Genomic DNA, 25,109 nt, shown 5'->3' with positions numbered 1-25,109 from the left:
GATGATAAGTATCTCTTTAAGCTGCCTTGCTTGGCCCTCATCAGAACAGCTTCTTCTTCTGTAGTAGATGGGAACTTAACAGAAAACAGGACTATGCACAGAGTGGGACACTTTGAGGCACATAATCCTAAGTGGTATATCATTATCAAAACCTTTCCCTCAAGGCTCAGAGAACTATGCAGAATATGAGACAGAAAGATTATAAGGACCAAAGGAAACGGGTGACTTTCAGACACAATGGAACTGATGTACATATAAACCAATAGATGCTGTGATAGCATGCATAAGGACTGTACATGTTCAAGCCAGATGAGGCCACAGCAGTGAGAGGAAAAGTAGACACAGACTCCTATCCTATTCTTAACCAATAAGTTATCTGTAATTGATAGGCACTGGGAAAGAAAACATCCATTTTCTACAATGGAATCTCAATGGATATATTAACCACATATCAAGGAATTCCCAGGGTCCAGGAGTGGTTGGCAAACACAAAAAAAAATTCAATGGTACTTTTGTTTGGGTGTTGTTTTTTTTTTCTTATTTTTCTTTGGATTGTTTTTTGTTTTTCTGTTTTTCTAGACTGGGTTTCTCTGTGTAGCCTTAAGTACCCTGGACTCACATTGAAGACCAGGCTGACCTTGAACTCACAGAGATCTGCCTGCCTCTGCCTCCCAGAGTGCTAGGATTTCAGGCATGCACCACCATACAGGGCTTGATTGTGTATTCTTATTTCTGGTTTTGTGCTTGTGTTTCTTTGTTGCCTTGTGTGTTGTGTTGAGAAAAGGAGAAAGAGAGGCAGAGAGAGAGAGAGAAAGATAACATAAAGCTTATTAGGTAGGGAGAATCAGAAAGAAATAGGGTAGGGGAAACATGATCAAAATATATTGTCTGAATTTTTTCAATAAAAACAGTGAAATAAAATTATACAGTTTTTTGGAAAAAAAAGGAAGAGTGTGGGATAATATGTGCTCCGTTGTTTATATGTGTTTACATTTCTCCCAGTAAAAATCAGATTATGTTAACACGTATGACTACCATTGCTTTCTCAGAACTGTGGAACATGTGATGCTTTGTGTTCCCTCCAACACACACACACACACACACACACACACACACAATCTCTGGATTTGATAAAATATCAGAAATTTAAATTTTGTATGAATGTTTCTAAAGATTCTTTTGGTCTATAATAAGTATTTGGTCTTTACTAAGTATTAAATATGTAGTCAAGTAGTACACATATGTGATACTTAAACACTAAGCATTAATGCTTTGGTAAAATAATCTGGTCTTTATATTAAAGACTATTTTTCCTTGCAGGTCCGTAAAGAATTGTGTTGGTAATTTGATGGGAATTGTATTGAATCTGTAGATTGCTTTTGGTAAGATGGCCATTTTTACTACGTTAATCCTGCCAAGCCACGAGCACGGAAGATCTTTCCATCTTCTGATATCTTCTTCTAATTCTTTCCTCACAGACTTGAAATTTTTTTTATACAAGTCTTTGACTTGCGTGGTTAGGGTTACACCAAGGTACTTTATGTCATTTGTGGCTATTGTGAAGGGTGTTGTTTCCTTAATTTCTTTCTCAGCCCTTTCGTCTTTTGTATACAGGAGGGCTACTGACTTTTTTGAGTTAATTTAGTATCTGGCCACTTTGCTGTAGGAGTTCCCTGGTAGAATTTTTGGGGTCACTCAGGTATACTATCATATCATCTGCAAATAGTGATAATTGCTGAAAAGCAGCAAACCAAATAATCCAATTAAAAAATGGGGAACAGAGCTAAACAGAAAATTCTTTATAGAGGAATAATGAATGGCAGAGAAACACTTAAAGAAATGCTCAACGTCATTAGCCATTAGGGAAATGTAAATCAAAACCACCCTGAGATTTCACCTTACAGAATGGCCAAGATGAAAATCCCTAGTGACAACACATGCTGGAGAGGCTGTGGAGAAAGGGGAACCCTCCTCCATTGCTGGTGGGAATGTAAACTTATACAACCACTCTGGAAATCAATCTGGTGCTTTCTCAGACAACTAGGAATAGCGCTTCCCCAAGATCCAGCCATACCACTCTTAGGCATATATCCAAAAGAGGCTCAAGTATACAATAAGGACATTTGCTCAACCATGTTTGTAGCAGCTTTATTTGTAATACCCAGAAGTTGGAAACAGCCCAGATGCCCCTCAACTGAAGAATGGATGCAGAAATTGAGGTACATCTACACAATGGAATATTACTCAGAAATGAAAAATAAGGAAACCATGAAATTTGCAGGTGAATGGTGTGAACTGGAAAGGATCATTCTGAGTTAGCTGTTCCAGAAGCAGAAAGACACACATGGTATATACTCACTCATATAAACATGTAATATAGGATAAACCTACTAAAATCTCTACATCTAAAGAAACTAATCAAGAGAAAAGGCCCTGACTAAAATGCTCAATCCCCATCCCGAAAGGCAAAGAGGAAGGACATCAGAAGAAGAAAACAGGAAATAAGCTAGAAACCTGCCACAGAGGGCCTCTGAAAGACTCTGCCCTGCAGACTATCAAAGCAGACGCTGAGACTTATGGCCAACTGTTGGGCAGAGTGCATGGAATCTTATGTAAGAAGTGGGAAAGAGTAAGATCTGGAGAGGACAGGAACTCCACAAAGAGAGCAACAGAACCAGAAATTTGAACACAGGGGTCTTCCCAGAGACTCATACTCCTACCAAGTACCAGGCATGGAGATAACCTAGAACCCCTGCACAGATGGAGCCCATGGCAGTTTAGTGTCCAAGTGGGTTACATAGTAATGGGAAGAGGGACTGTCTCTGACATAATTTGATTGGCCTGCTCTTTGATCACCTCCTTCTGAGAGGGAGCAGCCTTACCAGGCCACAGCAGATGACAATGCAGCCACTCCTGATGAGATCTGATAGACTAAGATCAGAAGGAAGCAGAAGAGGACCTCTCCTCTCAGTGGACTTGTGGAGGGGCATGTGTGAAGAAGGGGCAGAGTGGGTGGGATCAGGAGGGGAGGAGGGAGAGTTTATGGGGGGATACAAAGTGAATTTAGTGTAATTAATAAAAAATAAAAAAATTAAAACCTAAAGACTTTGCAAGTAAGCTTTAGAGAAACAATGTAAACCATGAAGTTGAAATAGTAAATTGTCAAACTGAGCATGAGTTATTTCTTGCCTAAGAAGCTGATTTTTGATGCAGCTAGGACTTCAATATAACCAACAATATAAGCAAATCGATGCAAATAAATACAGAGGACATAATTTTTAACTTATTTTACAGACACTCAAATTTTTCTAGGTGTCACATAAACTTGTTGGTTCCAAGAATATAATGACGCCAACTAACAGTTCTTCAGAATATGATTCATGTAAGGCTGGGGAGGTGGCTTATGTAAGTGCATTTGATGTGGAAGCATGAGGATACTGGTTCACATTTCTGGCAACCGCATAAATAGTTGGGCAGGGCCAGCTATGTCTTCTTTTGGTTTCCATGTACAAATGTATGTGCACATATTTCTACTGCACATATCTCATAGATATCTGCTGTAAAATATGATTCAAAGCTTTTCAGAAGCTAATTAAATTTTTTTACTTTTATTTATTATAGGAAATATTTTGATACAGTGATCATGCAGATACTACAACACCAGGTTAATGAATGGGATAGAAGAAGCAAGCCCCATACCATCTCAGAACTCCAAAATTGTATTTAATATACTGTCTTCAGATAGAAGACACACTAAATAAACTGAAAAGAAAAGATACTACACTTGATTGTACCCAAAGTTTCCCAAATGGATCATTATTATGTGTAATTTTCTACAAATTATATTAATTATATTCTTATTTAATTTTTATTTTTATTTTAATTACAGTTTTTTTTCACTTTGTATCCCAGCTGTAGCCCCTCCCTCCCTTACTCTCAATCTTACCCTCCCTCCCTCTTCTCCTCCCATGCCCCTCTCCAAGTCCACTGATAGGCGAGGTCCTCCTACCCTTCTATCTAACCACATCTTATCAGGTCTCATCAGGACTTGCTGCATTGCTTTTCTCTATGGACTGGTAAGGCTGCTCTCCCTCACAAGGAGTTAATCCAGGAGCCAGCCACTGATTTCATGTCACAGACAGTCCCTGTTCCTCTTACCAGGGTACCCACTTGGATACTGAGCTGCCATGGGCTACATTTGAGCAGGGCTTCTAGGTTATCTCCATGAATAGTCCTTGGTAGGAGTATCAGTCTCAGAAAAGACCCCTGTGCCCAGATTTTACTTATAAGTGGATATTACACATATAATATAGGTCAAACATACTAAAATCTGTACACCTAAAGAAGCTAGGCAAGAAGGAAGACCCTGGGGAAGATGATCAATCCTCACTCAAAGGCAAATGGGGTGTACATTGGAAGAAGGAGAAAAGAGGAACCAGGACAAGAGCCTACCACAGAGGGCTTCTGAAAGTCTCTACTCACCAGTGTATCAAAGCAGATGCTGAGGCTCATAACCAAACTTTGGGCAGAGTGTAGGGAATCTTATGAAAGAAGGGGGAGATAGTAAGACCTGGAGGGACAGGAGTGCCACAAGGAGATCACCTGAACCAAATTATAGTCATATACTACTCACATGATACAAATTGTGGGGAACAGAGGAAGCCTTGCATGAACATGCAAAGAACAGATGAAGTTCCTAGTGAAAATGCTTTGGTAAACTTGAACTTGGCCATGTTGGTGACCAATGCCTGAGATATATGGGAAGTTGGGAAAGCTTGCTCCATACTAGTTGGGCTCATAATTGGAACATCCTTTTTCTACATCAAATTACAATGTTTATGAATCATCAGTCAACGTGAACCAAAATATTGCAATGGCAGCTTCCTACTCCTCCATGTCTACAACTTCAGACGACAGCTATTCCTACTGATATTAGCTAACTTCTCCCCTCTCTGCTCTACATAGTAAATTTTCTAAGGTTCTGGATTATTGCATATGGTAATACTCCATCTTGTGTAAAGAGCTCATCTGGCTCCAGATTTTTTGTGTGTTTTTCAGTCTGTCTATTTTCCTTCATTTTTCACCCCAGCCAATTTTCCAGGACAAAGAAAAAAAATATCACTTATTAGTTTACTAAATATTGTTTTATGTTAATTTAATTATTGTCCTGAAAAGAATATTTTTTCTTAATTGCCACAAAATAGGGTGAAAAGAAGAAAAGGATATGGTTTAAAATGTATACACATAAGAGTTATGTTACATAACTGAAGGCCAGTAAGTCTTAAATAAGCTCGGTGCCATTAGAAAATAAAAATACCATCTTAGACCACAGTGTGTTTGTCAGATGAAAAGTAGTCAGGGAAAAGGCGATCACAATGAGAACCTCAACAACCATGGACTATGCTCCCATCATTAATTTAGCCATGGTACTTGGAGCAGAACCCATTTCCTCTTGTGCCTGCAGTGCTGTGCCAATGACTAGACAATATCAAGTTCTGTTGAACAATGTATTTGGCATAAGCTATGAACTGAATAATTATAAGCAAAAAAAGGCATGAATGCACTCAAGCTTCCACACATGAAAGAAGCTGATTGTACAGAAAATGTAGGATGTCTTCTTCATGAGAACCCTTCATATGTATCCTAACAGGCCTTGGGGTAAAGACATTATTAGCAACTCTAGGGGTTTCGACAAATGCCATGGCCATCAGAGTATCAATCTAAAGAACATATTACATTTTCCATAAAGATGGGTTCTATAGATTGACCACATGGGATATCTTAATGGTCTGGGTGAGGATCTAGTGTGGTCTCAGACATACAAATAGTCCAAAGGGGACCAAGCTATTAAACATATCTATTTTGAGACTTCTGAACTGAAATCAGCCTATATGCCTCTTCCTTTGAAGAAACAATCCTACATGTTTAACCTTATCCTAGTGTTATCTGTGAGAATAAGAATTTTGGTGCCTCCATCTTCCTCCTCTTTTTTATGTTTTTTTTTAACAATGCAAGATATCTTTATTTTTTTTTAGAATATTTTCTTTTTTTCTTTATTAATTAAACTTTATTCACTTTGTATCCCCCCTGTGGTTCTCTCCCTCCTCCTATCTCAATCCCTCCCTTCCCAATCCCTCCCTTCCTCCACCCTCTGCATGCATGCCCCTCCCCAAGTCTACTGATAGGGGAGGACTTCTTTTCCTTCCTTCTGATCCTAGGCAATTAGGTCTCAGCAGGAGTGGCTGCAGTATATTCTTCTGTGGCCTGGTAATGCTGCTTCCCCCTCAGGGGGAGGTAATTAAAGAGCAGGCCAATCAGTTCATCTCAGAGACAGTCCCTGTTCCTATTACAATGGAACCCACTTGGACACTGAACTGCCATGGGCTACATCTGTGCAGAGGTCTTGGTTGGAATAGCAGTCTCAGGAAAGACCCCTGTGCTCAGAGTTTTTGGTTCTGTTGTTCTCCTTGTGGAGTTCCTGTCCTCCCCAGATCTTACTGTTTCCCACTTCTTTCCTAAAATTCCCTGTACTCTGCCCATAGGTTGCCCATAAGTCTCAGCATCTACATTGATAGTCTGAAGGGCAGCGCTTTTCAGAGATCCTCTGTGTCAGGCTCCTGACTTGTTCCCTCTTTTCTCCTTCTCCTGATGTCCAGCCTCTTTGCCTTTCTGGATAGGAATTGGGCATTTAGCAAGAGTCTTCCCTCTTAATTAGTTTCTTTAGGTGTACAGATTTTAGTAAGTTTATCCTATATTATATGTCTACATGAGTGAGTATATACCGTGTGCATCTTTCTGCTTCTGGGATAGCTCACTCATGATGATCTTTTCCAGATCCCACCATTTACCTGCAAATTTCATGATTCGCTTGTTTTTTATTGCTGAGTAATAGTGCATTGTGTAATACACCACAATTTGTGCATCCATTCCTCCACCTGGGTGCATCTGGGCTGTTTCCAAGTGGATCAAAGACCTCAACATAAAACCAGACACACTAAACCGCTTAGAAGAAAAAGTGGGGAATACCCTTGAACTCATTGGCACACGAGAAAATTTCCTGAACAGAACACCAACAGCACAGGCTCTAAGAGCAACAATCAATAAATGGGACCTCATGAAACTGAAAAGCTTCTGTAAAGCAAAGGACACTGTCCTCAGAACAAAACGACAGCCTACAGATAGGGAAAGGACCTTCACCAACCCTATATCTGACAGAAGGCTAATATCCAGTATATATAAAGAACTAAAGAACTTAAACAGCAACAAATCAAGTAATCCAATTTAAAAAATGGAGTATAGAGCTAAACAGAGAATAATTTTCTGCAGAGGAATATCGAATGGCAGAGAAACACTTAAAGAAATGCTCAACCTCATTAGCCATCAGAGAGATGCAAATCAAAACGACCCTGAGATTTCACCTTACACCCATCAGAATGGATAAGATCAAAAACTCAAGAGACAACACGTGCTGGAGAGGTTGTGGAGAAAGGGGAACCCTCCTCCATTGCTGGTGGGAATGTAAACTTGTACCATCACTCTGGAAAGCAATCTGGCGCTTTCTCAGATAACTAAGAATAGCGCTTCCTCAAGATCCAGCTATACCACTCCTAGGCATATATCCAAAAGATTCTCAAGTACACGATAAGGACATTTGCTCAACCATGTTTGTAGCAGCCTTATTTATAATAGCCAGAAGCTGGAAACAGCCCAGTTGCCCCTTTTTTAATGTTTTAAAGAGAAAACTATGGCTAGAGAAAACTATGGTCAGTATTGAGTGCATTACCTACATGGCTAGTCTAACCACTATACAAAAATATAAGAGAATTATAAAAGTAACTAACAGAGGACATAGAAAAGGGGAAAGCATTCTTAAGATTGTTCTTGTTGACTGTCAGGTGCCAAATGAAGGCAGAGATTTCTAAATGATAGCACAAAGCTTAACAGATTATCAACCGCAACCATTCCCAGACTTCTGTGTAGAAACAGAAGTTATACATCTTTTTCTTTAAAAAAATAAAGAAAGAAAGAACTTTAAAGAAAATATATGTTAATGTTCCTGGTTTCCTTAGTGTTGTCTGTAAAAACAAGTACTGCTCTGCATGCTACATGCAACATTTTAAGTTTCAAAAGAATGGACCAAGAAAGAGAGGAGGCAAAAGCAAAGAAGGAAATTTTTAAAAAAGGAAGAAAGAAATGATGTTAGAGAGAGGAATGAAAACACAGAGAAACAAAGGAAGAAAATCTGAAGATTATGTAAAGTGGTGTTCTCAAAGAAATCAATGCAGTTCTTTGAGAGAATCCCACTGGAGAATTTAGAAAATCAAGCATAAGTTTCAGGGTATTATACACATTTCCGGAACATTAGGATAAGGTCTCTTTGGCATGCTGGAGTACTTGTTCACTGTTCTCAAGTCAAAGATTTAAGCTGTATGTCTTGTAAAGCAGGCAGCCAGGTCTGTAAACCAGGTCATAAAAAATGCACTCAAACATTTAATTTCAATAGACTTAGTTTTTGAAGATGTAGTGCTAGAAAGAAAGAATGTCAGTTACACAGGATTGATAGAACATGGTCAGAAGTTTTCCCTAATGAATTTCTAAGAATATTCTATCTTCTTAGAAGATTAAAAAAATCATAAAACATTATTATCTGTGAGAGTCAAAATGAGATTTTTTTTGGCATTAGCAGTCATGTTCTAAGCATTTTTTTTTTATAAAATAATACAAGAAAACAAAGGACACTGAATAGATGGTCATGTTACCAAATGCTCACAGTTCAACCTTGAGAGTATTGAACAATCAATAGGTTTCTTTATACAAAATACCTAAAAGAAAATCATTAGTAAGCCTATTCGAAATTATTTCAATACAGACATACTTGATGAAAGAAGAAAAGCAGCTTTCTTGAGTAGCCACTTATGTCTACATATGGGCCATTGCACATGTACACAAATAGACACATTGCAAAGAAAATATATAAATAAATAAATAAATATTTTTTAAAGTTGAATGATTTTAAATTATTTAGCTATAAACCTGAAAACAGACCACAATAAAAAATTACTGCATACAGAACACCTGACAACATCTCTTGCTTTGTGTCGTGTTGTTATAACCTTATTAAAGTATCTCTCAGAGAAAAATTACATAAGAGTACTCTATGTATAAATAGTTCACAGAAAATTATCCTTCATGAAAAGTATCCCAGGATGAAACTTTATGTACTTTTTACCAAATTAAATTTATTTTGAAAGCATCTTAAACAAGCCCACTCACCTATTTCCTTGTTCCCACCTTGAGACCTTCAGAGATGCCTACTCCTGTCACTACTCATCATCATGTTTATCATCCAGGGCCTCATTCTCACTTGTCATGTGGCCACATCTCCCTCATGTTTCCGCCACTCACAATAGAAATGCTTAATTTCTTGTAGGAAATAAGATATATTTACAGTGTAAAATGCCTACCATAAAAAAGCTTATACTTATACTTCATGCCAAAAGGGACAGAATTTTCTTCTGGAATTATTCATTGGTCTGGATTTTTCTATCTACCTTGTCAATTACTATTTATTTTTTATCAGTTTCTTTAATTATTATTATTATTATTAATTACACTTTATTCATTTTGTATCTCCCCATAAGCCCCTCCCTCCTCCCCTCCCTACCCCACCCTTCCTCCCCTTTCTGCATGCATGCTCCTCCCCAAGTCCACTGATAGGGGAGGTCTTCCTCTCCTTCTTTCAGATCTTAGACTATCAGTTCTCATCAGAAGTGGTTACACTGTCATCTTCTGTGGCCTGGTAAGGCTGCTCAACCCTCAGGGGGGGGGTGGTCAATGAGCAGGCCAATCAGATTATGTCAGAGGCAGTCCCTCTTCCCATTACTATGTAACCCATTTGGACACTGAACTGCCATGGGCTACATCTGTGCAGGGGTTCTAGGTTATCTCCATGAATAGTCCTTGGTTAGAGTATGAGTCTCTGGGAAGTTCCCTGTGTTCAAATTTTCTTGTTCTGTTGCTCTCCTTGTGGAGTTCCTATCCTCTCCAGCTCTTGCTATTTCCCACTTCTTCTTTTTGTTTTTTTTTTTTATTGGAATAAGGGTTGGTTTATTCTGGAGTGATTTTGAGGCCCCATGGTCCTGGAACACAGGTTTAGATTAACCCAAATCCTATGTTTTAACAGGAAGCCTATTTCCCACTTCTTACATGAAATTCCATTCACTCTGCCTGACAGTTGGCCATCAGACTCAGTATCTGCTTTGATAGTCTGTAGGGCAGAGGCATTCAGAGGCCCTCTGTGGCCAGTTCCTAGTTTGTTTCCTGTTTTTTTCTTCTTCTGATGTCCATCCTCTTTGCCTTTCAGGATGGGGATTGAGCATTTTAGTTAGGGTCCTCTCTTTTGCTTAGTTTGTTTAGATGTACCGATTTTAGTGGGTTTATCCTATGTTGTATGCTTATATGAGTGAGTATATACCATGTGTGTCTTTTACTTCTGGGAAAACTCACTCAGGATGATCCTTTCCAGGTCCCACCATTTACCTGCAAATTTCATGATTTCCTTATTTTTCATTGCTGAGTAATACTCCAGTGTATAGATGTACCACAATTTCTGCATCCATTCTTCAGTTGAGGGGCATCTGGGCTGTATCCAGCTTCGGGCTATTACAAATAAAGCTACTACAAACATGGTTGAGCAAATGTCCTTTTTGTGTACTTCAGCCTCTTTTGGATATATGCCTAGGAGTGGTATGGCTGGATCTTGAGAAAGTGCTATTCCTACTTGTCTGAGAAAGCACCACATTAATTTCCAGAGTGGTTGTACAAGTTTACATTTCAACCAGCAGTGGAAGAGGGTTCCCCTTTCTCCACAACCTCTCCAGCATGTGTTGTCACTTGAGTTTTTGATCTTGGCCATTCTCATGGGTGTAAGGTGAAATCTCAGGGTTGTTTTGATTTGCATTTCCCTAATGGCTAATGAGGTTGAGCATTTCTTTAAATGCTTCTCTGCCATTCGATATTCCTCTACAGAGAGTTCTCTGTTTAGCTCTGTTCCCCACTTTTTAAGTGGATTACTTGGTTTGCTGCTTTTCAGCTTCTTTAGTTCTTTATATATGTACTGGATATGAGTCCTCTGTCAGATAAAGGGTTGGTGAAGATTCTTTCCCAATCTATAGGCAGTTGCTTTGTTTTGATGACAGTGTCCTTTGCTTTACAGAAGCTTTTCAGTTTCATGAGGTCCCATTTATTGATTGTTGCTCTTAGAGCCTGTGCTGTTGGTGTTCTGTTCAGGAAGTTGTCTCCTGTACCAATGAGTTCTAGGGTATTCCCCAATTTTTTTTTTCTAGCCGATTTAATGTGTCTGGTTTTATGTTGACGTCTTTGATCCACTTGGACTTCAGTTTTGTGCAGGGGGATAAGTATGGATCTATTTTTATTTTTCTGCATGTAGACATCCAGTTGGACCAGCATCATTTGTTGAAGATGTTATCTTTTTTCCATTGTATGGTTTTGGCATCTTTGTCAAAATTACTGTCTGTAAGTGTGTGGGTTTAGTTTTGGGTCTTCTGTTCGGTTCCACTAATCCACCGATCTGTTTCTATGCCAGTATAATGCAGTTTTTATAACTGTTGCTCTATAGTACATCTTCAGATCAGGGATGGAGATACCTCCAGAAGATCTTTTATTGTAGAGGATTGTTTAAGCAATTCTGGGTTTCTTGTTATTCCATATGAAGTTGATAATTTTTTCTTTCAAGGTCTGTAAAGAATTGTGTTGGCAATTTGATGGGAATTGCATTGAATGTGTAGATTGCTTTTGGTAAGATGGCCATTTTTACTATGTTGATCCTGCCAAGCCATGAGCATGGGAGATCTTTCCATCTTCTCATATCTTCTTCTATTGCTTTCTTCAGAGACTTGAAATTTTTTTCTTACAAGTCTTTGACTTGCTTGGTTAGGTTCACACCAAGGTACTTTATGTCATTTTTGGCTATTGTGAAGGGTGATGTTTCCCTAATTTCTTTCTCAGCCCTTTTGTCTTTTGTATATAGGAGTGCTACTGATTTTTTTGAGTTAATTTTGTATCTGGCCACGTTGTTGAAGGTGTTTATCAGCTGTAGCAGTTCCCTGGTAGAGGTTTTGGGGTCACTTATGTATACTATCATATCATCTGCAAATAGTGATAATTTGACTTCTTCCTTTCCAATCTGTATCCCCTTGATCTCCTTCAAATGTATTATTGCTCTAGCAAGGACATCCAGCACTATGTTGAAGAGATCTGAAGAGAGTGGGCAGCCTTGTCTTGTCCCTGATTGCAGTGGGATTGCTTTTAGTTTCTCACCATTCAGTTTGATGTTGGCTATACGCTTGCTGTATATCGCCTTTACTATGTTTAGATATGTACCTTGTATCCCTGATCTCTCCAATACTTTAAACATGAATGGATGTTGGATTTTGTCAAATGCTTTTTCAGCATCTAGGGAGATTATCATGTGGTTTTTTTCTTTCAGTTTTTTAATATGGTGGATCACATTGATGGATTTCCATATATTTAACCACCCCTGCATACCTGGGATGAAGCCTACTTGGACATAGTGGATAATTTCTTTGATGTGTTCTTGGATTCGGTTTGCAAGTACTTTATTAAGTATTTTTGCATCAATGTTCATAAGGGAGATTGGCCAGAAATTCTCTTTCTTTGTTGAGTCTTTGTGAGGTTTAGGTACCAAGGTGACTGTGGCTTCATAGAATGAGTTTGGTAATGTTCCTCCTGTTTCTATTTTGTGGAATAGTTTGAAGAGAATTGGTGATAGCTCTTCTTTGAAGGTCTGGTAGAATTCTGCGCTGAAGCCATCTGGTCCTGGGCTTTTATTGGATGGGAGACTTTTGATGACCACTTCTATTTCTTTGGGGGATATAGGACTATTTAGTTGATTTACCTGGTCTTGATTCATCCTTGGTAAGTGAAATTGATCAAGAAAATTGTCCATTTCATTTAGATTTTCAAATTTTGTGTCATATAGACTTTTGAAGTAAGTCCTAATGATTGTTTGGATTTCCTCAGTGTCTGTAGTTATGTCCCCCTTTTCAGTTCTGATTTTCTTGATTTGGGTAGTGTCTCTCTGCCTCTTAGTAAGCTTGGCTAAGGGTTTGTCCATCTTTTTGATTTTCTCAAAGAACCAGCTCTTGGTTTCATTGATTCTTTGAATTGTTTTATTGGTTTCTAATTGATTGATTTCAGCCCTGAGTTTGATTATTTCCAGCTGTCTACTCCTTCTTGGTGTGTCTGCTTCTTCTTTTTCTAGGGTTTTTAAGTGAGCCATTAAGTTGCTTGAATGCGCTGTCTCAAATTTCTTCTTGAAGGCACTTAGTGCTATGAACTTTCCTCTTAGCACTGCTTTCATTGTGTCCCACAAGTTTGGGTATGTTGTGTCTTCATTTTCATTGATTTCTAGAAAGACTTTAATTTCTTTCTTTATTTCTTCCCTGACCCAGCTGTCATTTAGTAACAAGTTGTTCAGTTTCCATGTGTGTGTAGGCTTTTTGCTATTTCTGTTATTGTTGAGGTCCAGCTTTATTCCATGGTGATCAGATAAGATACAAGGGATTATTTCAATCTTCTTGTATCTGTCGAGGCTTGCTTTGTGACCAACTATATGGTCTATTTTGGAGAAGGTTCCATAAGGTGCTGAGAAGAAGGTAAATTCTTTTGTGTTTGGGTGTAAAGTTCTGTAAATGTCTGTTAGGTCCATTTGATTCATGACCTCTGTCAGAGACAATGTTTCTTTGTTTAATTTCTGTTTTGTTGACCTGTCCTTTGTTGAGAGTGGGGTGTTGAAGTCTCCCACTATTAACGTGTGGGGATCTATATCTGGTTTAAATTTTATCAATGTTTCTTTAACAAATGTGGTTGCTCTTTTATTTGGGGCATAGATGTTCAGGATTGTGATGTCTTCCTGGTGGAATTTTCCCTTGATGTGTATGAAGTGTCCTTCCCCATCTCTTTTGATTAATTTTGGTTGAAAGTCTATTTTATCAGATATTAGAATGGCTACTCCTGCTTGCTTCTTGGGTCTGTTTGCTTGGAAAGTCGTCTTCCAACCCTTTAACCTCAGGTAATGTCTATCTTTGTGCCTTAGGTGTGTTTCTTGTATGCAACAGATTGCTAGGTTTTGTTTACGTATCCATTCTGTTAATTTGTATATTTTTATTGGAGAGTTGAGTCCATTGATGTTGAGAGAGATTAATCACCCTTGATTTTGATGTTGGCTGTGGTCATCAGGTTGTGTGCTTGGCTGCTTTTTGTTTTACTGAAGTGAGGTTATTAATTTCTTTTGTTTTCTTGAATGTAGCTAGTTTTCCTGGGTTGTATTTTCCCTTCTAGTGTCTTCTGTGATGCTGGATTTGTTTGTAGGTATTGTTGAAATTTGTTTCTGTCATTGAATATCTTGTTTTCTCTGTCTATGAGGACTGAGAGTTTTGCGGGGTATAGTAGCCTGGGCTGACATCTGTGTTCTCTTAGGGTCTGCATGATATCTGTCCAGGCCCTTCTGGCTTTCATAGTCTCTGTTGAAAAGTCAGGTGTGATTCTAATGGGTTTGCCATTATATGTTACTTGGCCTTTTTCCCTTGCAGCTTTTAGTATTTTTTCTTTGTTCTGTATACTTACTGTTTTGATTATTATGTGGCGGGAGGATTTTCTTTTCTGGTCAAATTTGCTGGGTGTTCTGTAGGCCTCATGTATTCTAATTGGCCTCTCCTTTAGCTTGGGGAAATTTTCTTCAATGATTTTGTTGAAAATATTTTCTGGGCCTTGGAGAAGGGAGTCTTCTTTTTCCTCTATACCTATTATTCTTAGGTTTTGTCTTTTCATATTGTCTTGCATTTCTTGGACGGTCTGTGTCAGGAATTTTTCAGATTTAACATTTTCTTTGACAGATACATCGATTTCTTCCATTGTATCTTCTACACCTGAGATTCTTTCTTCCATCTCTTGTAGTCTGTTGGTTATGCTTACCTTTGTAGTTCCTGTTTTCTTCCCTAGATTTCTCCTCTCCATTATTTCCTCCATTTGTGTTTTCTTTAATTTTTCCAGTTCTATCTTCAGGTCTTGAGTTGTTTTGTTTACTTCCTTCACCTGTCTGATTGTACTTTCCTGTTTTTCTTTTAGTTCCTTCAACTCTGTTTCTTTTATTTCATTCAGTGCTTTAAGCATTTCCTTTCTAAAGGCCATAAACTGTTTGGCTGCAGCTTCCTCTATTTCTTTATGGATGGCAATATTCTGTTTGAATTTATCTTTCTCTATGTCTTTACGTATCTTATTTGTTTCCTCTGTTATCATCTTCATGAGCATAGTTGTTAGGTCATCTTCTTGGATTTCAGTTATGCTGGGGTGTCCAGGGCTACTTGCCCCTGGGTAACTGGGTTCTGGAGATGCCATATTGCTCTGTCTTTTGTTGTTTGAGCTTTTACGCTGGCCTCTATCCATTGTGCTATCTTAGGTGTTTGACGTTATTTTCTGGTGGTTCCTGGGGATCCTGTAGTGGAGAGAATCCCCTTTGCAGAAAGCTGGTTTTTCCTGAAGGAAGTCTTCTCAGCTTTTTGGGTATAGTCCCTGGATGTAGCGTTTTTTCGGGAGTTGCTGCTGCTCACCTCAGGGATAGAGACCTGAGTGGTAACTGTGGTCTTTGTTAGTTGAGAGGGTTCTCTTCTTACCCAGGGAAGTCCTGAAGACAGCTGCCCTGTTTCTGGGTTTCTTCCTGTAAATTTAATGATCAGCTGCTGTGACCCAGTTGGACATCAGGCGCGCAGCAACTGTTTGTGCCTGTTTCTGGAGCACAGCTGAGTGATGGCGGTTCAGCCCCACCGTTCTGCGAGCCTTTTCCAGGGAAGGAGTGGGTGATTTAAGTCAGTACAGTTTCTTTCCTTCCTTGTGGATTCTCTGGAGACAGGGACTCTCAGCATCTTTTTTGCCCTGGGGCAAACCGCTCTGTCTCCGCCAACTAGCTGGCGTGCAGAAACTGCCTATGTCTGCCTTTCTAGCCTTTGGGAGCCTGGGCCTCTGCCTAAACTGGGCAATTTTCCTGAAACCTTTTTGGGATGAGGGTGTTGGCTGAGTGCTCTAAGATCAGCCCAGCCATTTCCCTCCCTGTGTGTTTGCACTGGACAGTGAAACTCAGTCTCTGGTGCCCTGGGGCCGGCAGTTCTATCTGAGGCGGGGAATCGGGTGCGAAGGCAGGGCTCTGTGCTGGAGCCTGTGTCCCCGGCTCTGGCTCCGGGCTGGCTCCTGGGGCACCAGAGGAACCCGAGTCTTTTCCAGGGGATGTCTGGGTGACCTAAGGTCGGTCCCAATCATTTCCTGCACCGTTGGGTTATCTTTCGACTGAAAATTCCAGTCTCTGATACTGTGGTGCACATGGTTCAGTCTGGGCCCCTGGCATGTGGCTCTGGACTAGGGCTGGCAGCCAAGCGTCTGGCAGAACCGGGATCTCTTCTGCAGTTTAGCCTGGTGAGTTAAAAGCTGATTGAATCCCCCACCGTGGGGTTTCCTCTCACCTGAAAAACAGAATAGCCTGTGTTTTATCGCTGGAGTTTTGATTGCTGGTCACTGTGCAGATCCTGCTGTGCTGCTGCTCAGAATGAGAGTCCTCCTGGCGCTGCCATCTTGCCCTGCCCAATTACTCTTTATTATAGAAGAAATTCATACTGGCCCTGCATTCTTCTCAGGGTTTTCCTTTGGTTTTGTTTTGAGATTTTATTGTCATCATCTTTATGCTTATAATATGAGTTGCTTTTACTAAGTGGTGTAGCAGGATTATTAAAGAGTTTAAATGACTATCACAACTAAAATGTCTGCATTTACTTTGTATGCAATTTTGGTAATAGTTAATAGTCATCTACTATTTGTTTAACATGATCTCCAGAAAATATGTATTTCAGGTAACTTAAAGGTCTTAATCTGACATAGGTTGAATTAAATTAATTTGAAATTTTGCTTACAGATAAGAAGACTACACATAGAAGAAGATTCAACTATTCCTCTTTATTACTTGAAAAGATGGTTGACAGGAGTCAGGAAAGATGTATGGCCTCATTTTAAATTCCTGCTTTATGGTTTTCATAGTATAGGTTCATTCACTCCACGTACATGGATTTATATTTTCAAGGTAACTCAGGTAGCACTGAAATGAAGACATGTAAGTGTCAAGAGCTATGTTGTTTAAGAAGCAACAAATGTCCTCAACCACACTGTCCATCACAGGTAATGAAACTACAGTACAAATAATACAGGTTACTTACCGACAGCTACACATCAGTGAATGACAGAATCAAGACGTTCCTCTCCTAAGTTGATTCTATCTTGCCTTTGTGTTACTTCAGAACAAGCAGAGAAAATAGGAAGAGAAGCAATCTGTAATTGACTGAAACCTGCTCTTACCATTTTCTGTTCTGCCAAGGTTTCAGGCACAGAACTCTAAAGGTCTCAGAGACCTTTGTAGATCTGGTAGAAAAGGGGTGAGTCCAGTACTTGGAGAGTACCTCAAGAGGGCCAACAATTGTTCAGGGTTTTGTTTGTCTGTTTGTTTAATAAATAAATAAGTAAATAAACTGACGGGGTGGTCCTTCTCCCCTTCCCTCTGACTCAGATCTCTTTAGGACTGGCTGCATTGTCCTCCTCTGTGGCCTGGTAAGGCTGCTACCCCATGGGGGGCGTAATGGATGGAGGGATGATAGGATTGGGAGTGGACAAGAGAATGGGCTAAAGCTCGGATATGAAGGGAATAAATTGTAATAAATTTAAAAAATTAAAAAGAAGTTTAAAAAACAGGATTTTTTTATACTTTAGTAGATCTTCCCACTTTTGATGAAAAGTGAAAGTAAAGTTTTAAGAAATACTGATCTCTGCCTCCTGGCTTTTGGATAGAATCATTGCTTTCATGTCCCTTTCACAGCCTCCATCTTTCCTGTGAATGCTGCGGTTATGCTTTGTTAAAGCATCACACATTTTGAATCAATCTATGCTGTTACTCTTCAGTTTTTCTGTAAGTCTTTTCTCTTCCTTGCTTTCTTGCCCTTCTCCCACATGCTAGATCCCTATAAGGCTTTCTCTTCATTACCTCACTAACTCCAAAAATGACCTCTCTCAGGAGAAGATGACTCTGCGGGAACAGTGTCTTTGTGACACAACTGGATTGATACACCTATGACCCCAGAGACTGAGGCAGCATGAGAAAGAGTGGCACAGGTTCAAACCAGACACAACGTCAGCACTGAGAAGGGAAAAAACACAGACAGGCCCATCCCAGTTACTTTGTACCTCAAGGAGGTGCTCCAAATGTGAACTACACATGAAATCCAGTCAACTCCCTATGTCCTGAAGTTGCTAATCTTATTGTCTCACTCCACTAAGTTGAAGTGAAAAAAACTTATGAGTTTTCTCATGTAAGAACTTTAAAAAAATGTACTTAAAATTTTTCCTTTTACTTTTTAAAGTAAGTGAAATAGCCAATTTCTAGAATAATATTTTATTTTTTATTATAAATTTTTATTTATTTTTTAGATGCAGAAAAACTTTTTTATTAATTTTTTTAGCACAAATGTTTATTTTTATTTTTTATATTTCTTAGCTATTGTTGTTTCTTTTTTTTGTTTGTTTGTTTTTTGTTGTTTTTTCTTTTTTTTTTCTTTTTTTTTATCAGTTACATTTTATTAACTCTGTATCCCAGCCGTGTCCCGATCCCTCATTCCCTCCCAGTCCCTCCCTCCCTCCCTCATCTCCACCGTGCCCCTTTCCAAGTCCACTGATAAGGGGGACCTCCTCCCCATTCATCTGATCCTGTTTTATCAGGTATCTTCAGGACTGGCTGCAAAGCCCTCCTCTGTGGCCTAACAGGACTGCTCCTCCCTTCGGGGGTGGGGAGACCAAAGAGCCAGTCATTGAGTTCCTGTTAGAAATAGTCCCTGTTTCCCTCACTTTGGGAAACCAATTGGTTACTGAGCTACCACAGGCTACATCTGAGTGGAGGTTCTAGGTACCTAAAAAAGATAATCAATTGAGCGGACATGGGGTAAAATGATCAATCCTCATTTAGAAAGACATATGGGATGTGCATTGAATGTATGACAGGAGTCTACTGAGCGCATCTGAAAGACTCTAATTTTTATTTTTCATATTAGTCACATGTTATTTACTTTGTATCCCACCCATAGCCCCCTCGCTCATTCTCTCCAACCCCAGCCTTCCTCCCTCATCTCCTCTGTGCCCCTTTCCAAGTCCACTGTTAGGGGAGGTCCTCCTCCCTTTCCATCTGACCTTAGCTTATCAGGAATCTTCAGAACTGGCTGCTATAATATTTTAAATAACATTTAAATAGATGGACATAATGCCACAAGCCTGTGGTTTCAGCACTCAGGGAGGCAGAGGCAGATGGATCTCTGTGAGTTCGAGACCAGCCTGCTCTACAAAGTGAGTTGAAGACAGTCAAGGCTACGCAGGGAAACCCTGTCTTCAGAAACAAACAAACAAACAAGCAAAAAAAAAAACATTTAAATAAATTCACATTGTAATAACCTGCTTAAAAAAATATCAACTTTTTTTGAAGAACTTTTGGCAAGGATTTGTATAAGCACCTAAAGGTAAATTTTAATTTCTTCAAAGAGCTATTATAATTTGTCCTCAATGAAGGATATTAATCCTAATTGGAAAACAGTAATAGTCCCATATTCAATAAATATATTGTTTATTGAATGTTTATGTTAAACATATAACATTTTGTTATATGTTCATTTAGTGTGCATAAACATGCACAAACATACAATGTACCATAGTCCTCAGTTTTTGAATGAATCAAATGCCAGGAAATAAGATGTTGAATGCACAGCAGTACCTTTAATTGTGATGTGTATAGCAGTCAGACTGAATTCAAACACATTGTTCATACTGGCATTTGGAATCCATATCTTCGGTCCATATCATAGCATCATTTATAGGTAGTCTACCAAAGGCTAGAAATCAAGAAACAGAAGAGAGAATCTAAGTTGCCCTGTGCTACTTTGTTTTTCTCCTCTTCTAATGTGTTAGATTACCTAGCAGGTTGGCTAAATTTAAAAATAAACAATGCACAAGCTTGTTGCTAAACATAGCACACAGATCAATATCATGGTAATCTTTTGTTGTACTATCAGAAATCTTTAACTTCAAAGCCACCTCCGTATCTGCTTTATACTCACATTAAAATCTGACAAACACTGCTCTATAAAATTACTATCCTTCCTATTGTACATTTTCAAAGAAAGCAAAAATTATAAAGTCAAAACTCCTTGGCAAATATTTTTACACTTTGCTGCATAGAAATACAAATTATCAAGGTCTTTAAAGAAGCTAAGCTTTTAACAGCCTGTTTCTTTCTCACGATTATCACTGATTCTCATCACTTCTGCATAGCAATCAATGCCTGCACAGGTTGGGGTCAAAAACTGGAAATTACATGAAAAATTCTGTCTGATGAATTTAATAGTTTACTTATTTGAACCTTTTGTTTATATATATATATATATATATATATATATATTGTATACTATTTAAAGTGAGCCATGCCTAGACAATTATTGCTATTTTAAGTATTTAAACATACCAATGACAAAAATTATAGGAAAATTTGGTTTTTATTAGACCAGACTGTTTTAGGAATAGTTTTGGATAATGTACAAGGTCTTAATTGTCTTCACATTAAAAGTGTGATCTGTAATATAAAATCATCAATAGATTCCACAACAAGAAATCAATATCTTTAATTAAGGTATATTTTCTCACAATATCATTGTATGCCTAAAATTAAATAGGTGCAGCAGCGTCTGGTTATACCTTTAATCCACCACTTAGGAGGCAGGGGACACTGGTCTCTGTGAATTTAAGGCCAGTCTGGTCTACATAGCAAGTTCTCTTTGCTCTGTAGAAAGACCATCCTTAAACATATTAAATAACCAGGTACAGGTACAGGTACGTATTAACACATAAAGAAAAATAAACAGCAATACAAAAGGAGAGAAAGCATTTATTTCATCCTTTCTTAAGGTGGGTCGTACTACCCTACAGAACTAAACAAGATGCCTCATAAGTTTAACCAGAGGCTGGTCTAATTACCCCTCCCCTTCCACCCACAGATAGTCCTAGACACTTGGTTCTTGGGCGAATCCCATCCCCTGTCCAGTTAGGAATTGTTATTCAGCATCACAATATCTATTTGAGAGATAATACCCAGCAGATGGAAAACTTAAAGAGTAAACCGGTTGTTTACAGAACATCATGAAAATAAGTACCTCCAGAGAATGTCATTGTTTACTCTCTTGTGCTACTGTAGGAAAACATATTTGTGTAAAATACTTAAGAAGAAGAAATTTCTCTCTCAAATTATGAGAGTACAGGCCTTTCCATATATGCCTCTTAAGGATGATCTGAGGCTTCTTCTTTTTATGACACAATCTCCATAAAAATCTCAATACAATTCTTCACAGATCTTGAAAAGATAATTTTCAGTCTCATATAGAAACACACACAAAGAATAACTCAGGATAGCTAAAACAATACTGAGTAATAAAAGAACTTCTGGAGATTTTGTTATTCCTAATTTCAAGGTGTATTAAAAAGCTATAGTAATATAAACAACATGATAATGGCACAAAAACAGACATACCAGTCAATGATGAATAAGACCCAGACATAAACCCACACATCTGTGGACATCTGATATTTTATAAATAAGCCAGAAACACACAAACACACACTTGATAAAAGACAGCATCTTCAACAATTGATACAGGTCAAACTGGATGTTTTTTTTTAAAAAAAAAAAGAGAGAGAGAGAGAGAACACAAATAGATCTGTAGTTATCACAATGCACAAAACTCAATTCTAACTGGGTTAAAGATCCCAGTATAAAATCAGATACACTAAATCTGATAGAAGCAAAGGTGGGAAATAATCATTGTCACATGAGACTTTCTGAGAAAAAAAAAAAAAAAAACATCATTAATTCAGGTCTAAGATCAATATTAAATAAATGGAACCTAATGAAACTGAGAAGCTTCTGTAAGTGAAAGACACTGTCATTCAAACAAACTGGTGTCCTACAGAGTAAGACAGGATTTTTACCAACTGCACATCCAATAAAAAGCTAATTTCCAAATATATAAAACCCTCAAAAGACTAGATACCAAGAAACCAAATAATCCAATTAAAAATGGGGTACAGATCTAAACAGAATTCTCAACAGAGAAATGTCTAATGGCTAAGAATTACTGAAAGATTTGTTGAGTATCCTTAACCCTCTTGGAAATGCAAATCAAACCTACTGTGAGATTTCATCTTATACCTTTAAAAATGGTTACGGTCAACAGAATTGTCAGGGCTCATGGTGGAAAAATTGTGGGATAAGGGGACCATTCATCCATTGCTGATAAGAGTGCAAACTTCTACAGCCAATGTGGTAATCAATGTGGAAATTCTTCAGGAAGATGGGAATTGTTCTAACTCAAGAACCAGGTAGCTATACCATTATTGGGCATATACCAAAATGATGTTATAGCTACAAAGACATTGCTCAATCATATTTATTGCTGCTCTATTCATTATAGCCAGAAACTAAAAACAACCTGCATGTCCCTCAATAAACAAATGTGTAAAGAAAATGTGGCATATTTACACAATATAGTATTCCTGAGCAGTTATAAAATGACATCATGGCTATTATGAATAAAGCTGCTACAAACATGGTTGAGCAAATGTCCTTGTTGTATAGTTGAGCATCTTTTGGATGATCAAAATATTTTATAAAATCTTTATAAAAAATCTTTTATATGCCTAGGAGTGGTATAGCTGGATCTTGAGGAAGCACTATTCCTAATTGCCTGAGAAAGCGCCAGACTGATTTCCATAGTGGTTGTACCAGTTGACATTCCCACCAGCAGTGGAGGAGGGTTTCCCTTTTCCACAACTTCTCCAGTGTGCGTTATTTCTTGAGTTTGTGATCTTAGCCATTCTGATGGTTGTAAGGTGAAATCTCAGGGTCGTTTTGATTTGCATCTCTCTGATGGCTAGGGATGTTGAACATCTCCTTATGTGTTTCTCTGCCATTCTATATTCTTCTACAGAGAATTCTCTGTTTAGCTCTATACCCCATTTTTTAATTGGGTTACTTGAATTATTGCCTTTTAACTTTTTAGTTCTTTATTTATTCAGATATCAGCCCTCTGTCAGATGTTGGGTTGGTGAAGATCCTTTGCCAATCTGCAGGCTGTCGTTTTATTCTAATGACAGTGTCTTTTGCTTTACAGAAGCTGGAAACAACCCAGATGTCCAATAACAGAGGAATGGATACAGAAATTGTGGTATTTTTATACAATGGAATACTGCTCAGCAATTAAAAGCAAGAAAATCATGAATTTTGCAGGCAAATGGTGGGATCTAGAAAAAATCATCCTGAGCGAGGTATCCTAAAAGCAGAAAGACACACATGGTATATACTCACTTTTATAGATCTATAAGATAGGATAAACATACTAAAATATGTACACCTAAAGAAGATAAACAAGAAAGAGGTCTCAGGTAAGATTATCAATCCTCATCTAGAAAGAAAAAGCAGATGGACATTGGAAATAGGAGAAAACAAGTAACAGGAGAGTAGCCTACCACAGAAGGCACCTGAAAGACTCTACCTAGCAGTGTAACAAAGCAGATGCTGAGACCCATAACCAAGCCATCAGTAGAGTGTAAGTAATCATATGAAGGAAGAAGGAATTAGTATATCCTAGAAAGGACAGGAAGCCCCACAAGGTCCAAATATATCTGAGCACAGGGGTATTCTATGAGACTGTTTATCCAACCAAGGACCATGGCATGGATATAACCTACAACCCCTGCTCAGACATAGCCCATGGTAGCTCAGTATCCAAGTGAGTTCCCTAGTAAGGGGGACCGGGATTGTTTTTGACATGAACTCATGAGCTTCCCCTCACCTTGAGGGAGGAGCAGCCTTGCTAGGCCACAGATAAGGCCACTGCAACCATCCTGAATATACCTGTTAAGCTAGGACCAGACAGAAGGAGAGGAAGACACCCCCTCTCAGTGGATTCTGGAGGGGGCAGGGAGGAGATGAGGGAGGGAGGGAAGGATTGGGAGGGAAAGAGGGAGAGGGCTACAGTTGGGATACAAGTGAATATACAAAATTATTTAAAAATAAAAAAACATTGAAAGAATGACATCATGAATTTTTTAGGCAAATTAACAGAACTAGAAAAAACAAAAACAAAAACACCCAGAGTGAGATATCCCAGAGCCAGAGGGACAAATATGGTATATATTCACTTATATGGAAGTATTGGCTGTTAACTCAATGATAAACACGCTGCAATTCATGAAACAGCATAGGGAATGTATAGAAAAATTAACTAGTGGGTACAGATAGATCTCTTTGGGAGTGGGAAACAGAATAGACAAGTATGTATGGATAGGGTGAGCTGGAATGGGAGGATTAAGTTGCTAGTGGTAGGGAAGAGGGGAATGAGGAAGGTAATATGGAGAGAGAAAGCTTAAATTAAGGAGTTTTGGGGATAGTAAGGAAACCTAATACAGTAGACACTTCTTATAATATGTAAATATATGAAAGTGATTTAACTGTGACCAACAAATTATGAGGGAGAAAAAGTCTCATCTCTTGTCAAATGAAACTTCAAATACCAATATTTGGTTATATCTAATTAAGTTGTTGGGCAAAGGGGTCCCATGGGAATGCCCAAACAACCAATTCTATTGCCAAGATTTTAGGTTGCTCTCAATAAAAAGACTGCACAACTCCATTGCTGAAGCTGCACAGTCTCATTGCTGAAGACACCTACAAGACTTATTGAACATTGGGAAATTGAGCTGGTGACTACATAGAGCATTCCCGTCTATTTTAAAGCATCTTTGGTACATGAAGGTGCTCTGTATGCTACCAAAAGAGAAATAAGAACATCAAGCCAGCCATAAACGCTTTGTTATACAAAGGTACGCTGTCTGTAAGTTATGCTAAAGCATTGATGGCACAAAGCTTAGGGGAGTAATCAAACAATATT

The 25,109-nt window shown here is 38.5% G+C and overlaps 1 non-coding gene across 1 annotated transcript; it reads right to left on the bottom strand.

The window, feature by feature from the left end:
• Positions 1-3,627: 3,627 nt before the first annotated feature.
• Positions 3,628-3,814, bottom strand: LOC132655703 (U2 spliceosomal RNA). The gene has a single exon (XR_009593488.1). It is a non-coding gene; the product is annotated as a U2 spliceosomal RNA (small nuclear RNA).
• Between the last annotated feature and the right edge of the window lie 21,295 nt (positions 3,815-25,109).

The sequence above is a fragment of the Meriones unguiculatus genome, chromosome 7, assembly GCF_030254825.1.
Source record: "Meriones unguiculatus strain TT.TT164.6M chromosome 7, Bangor_MerUng_6.1, whole genome shotgun sequence".
NCBI lineage: Eukaryota > Metazoa > Chordata > Mammalia > Rodentia > Muridae > Meriones > Meriones unguiculatus.
This window is presented reverse-complemented; position numbering and strand designations above follow the sequence as displayed.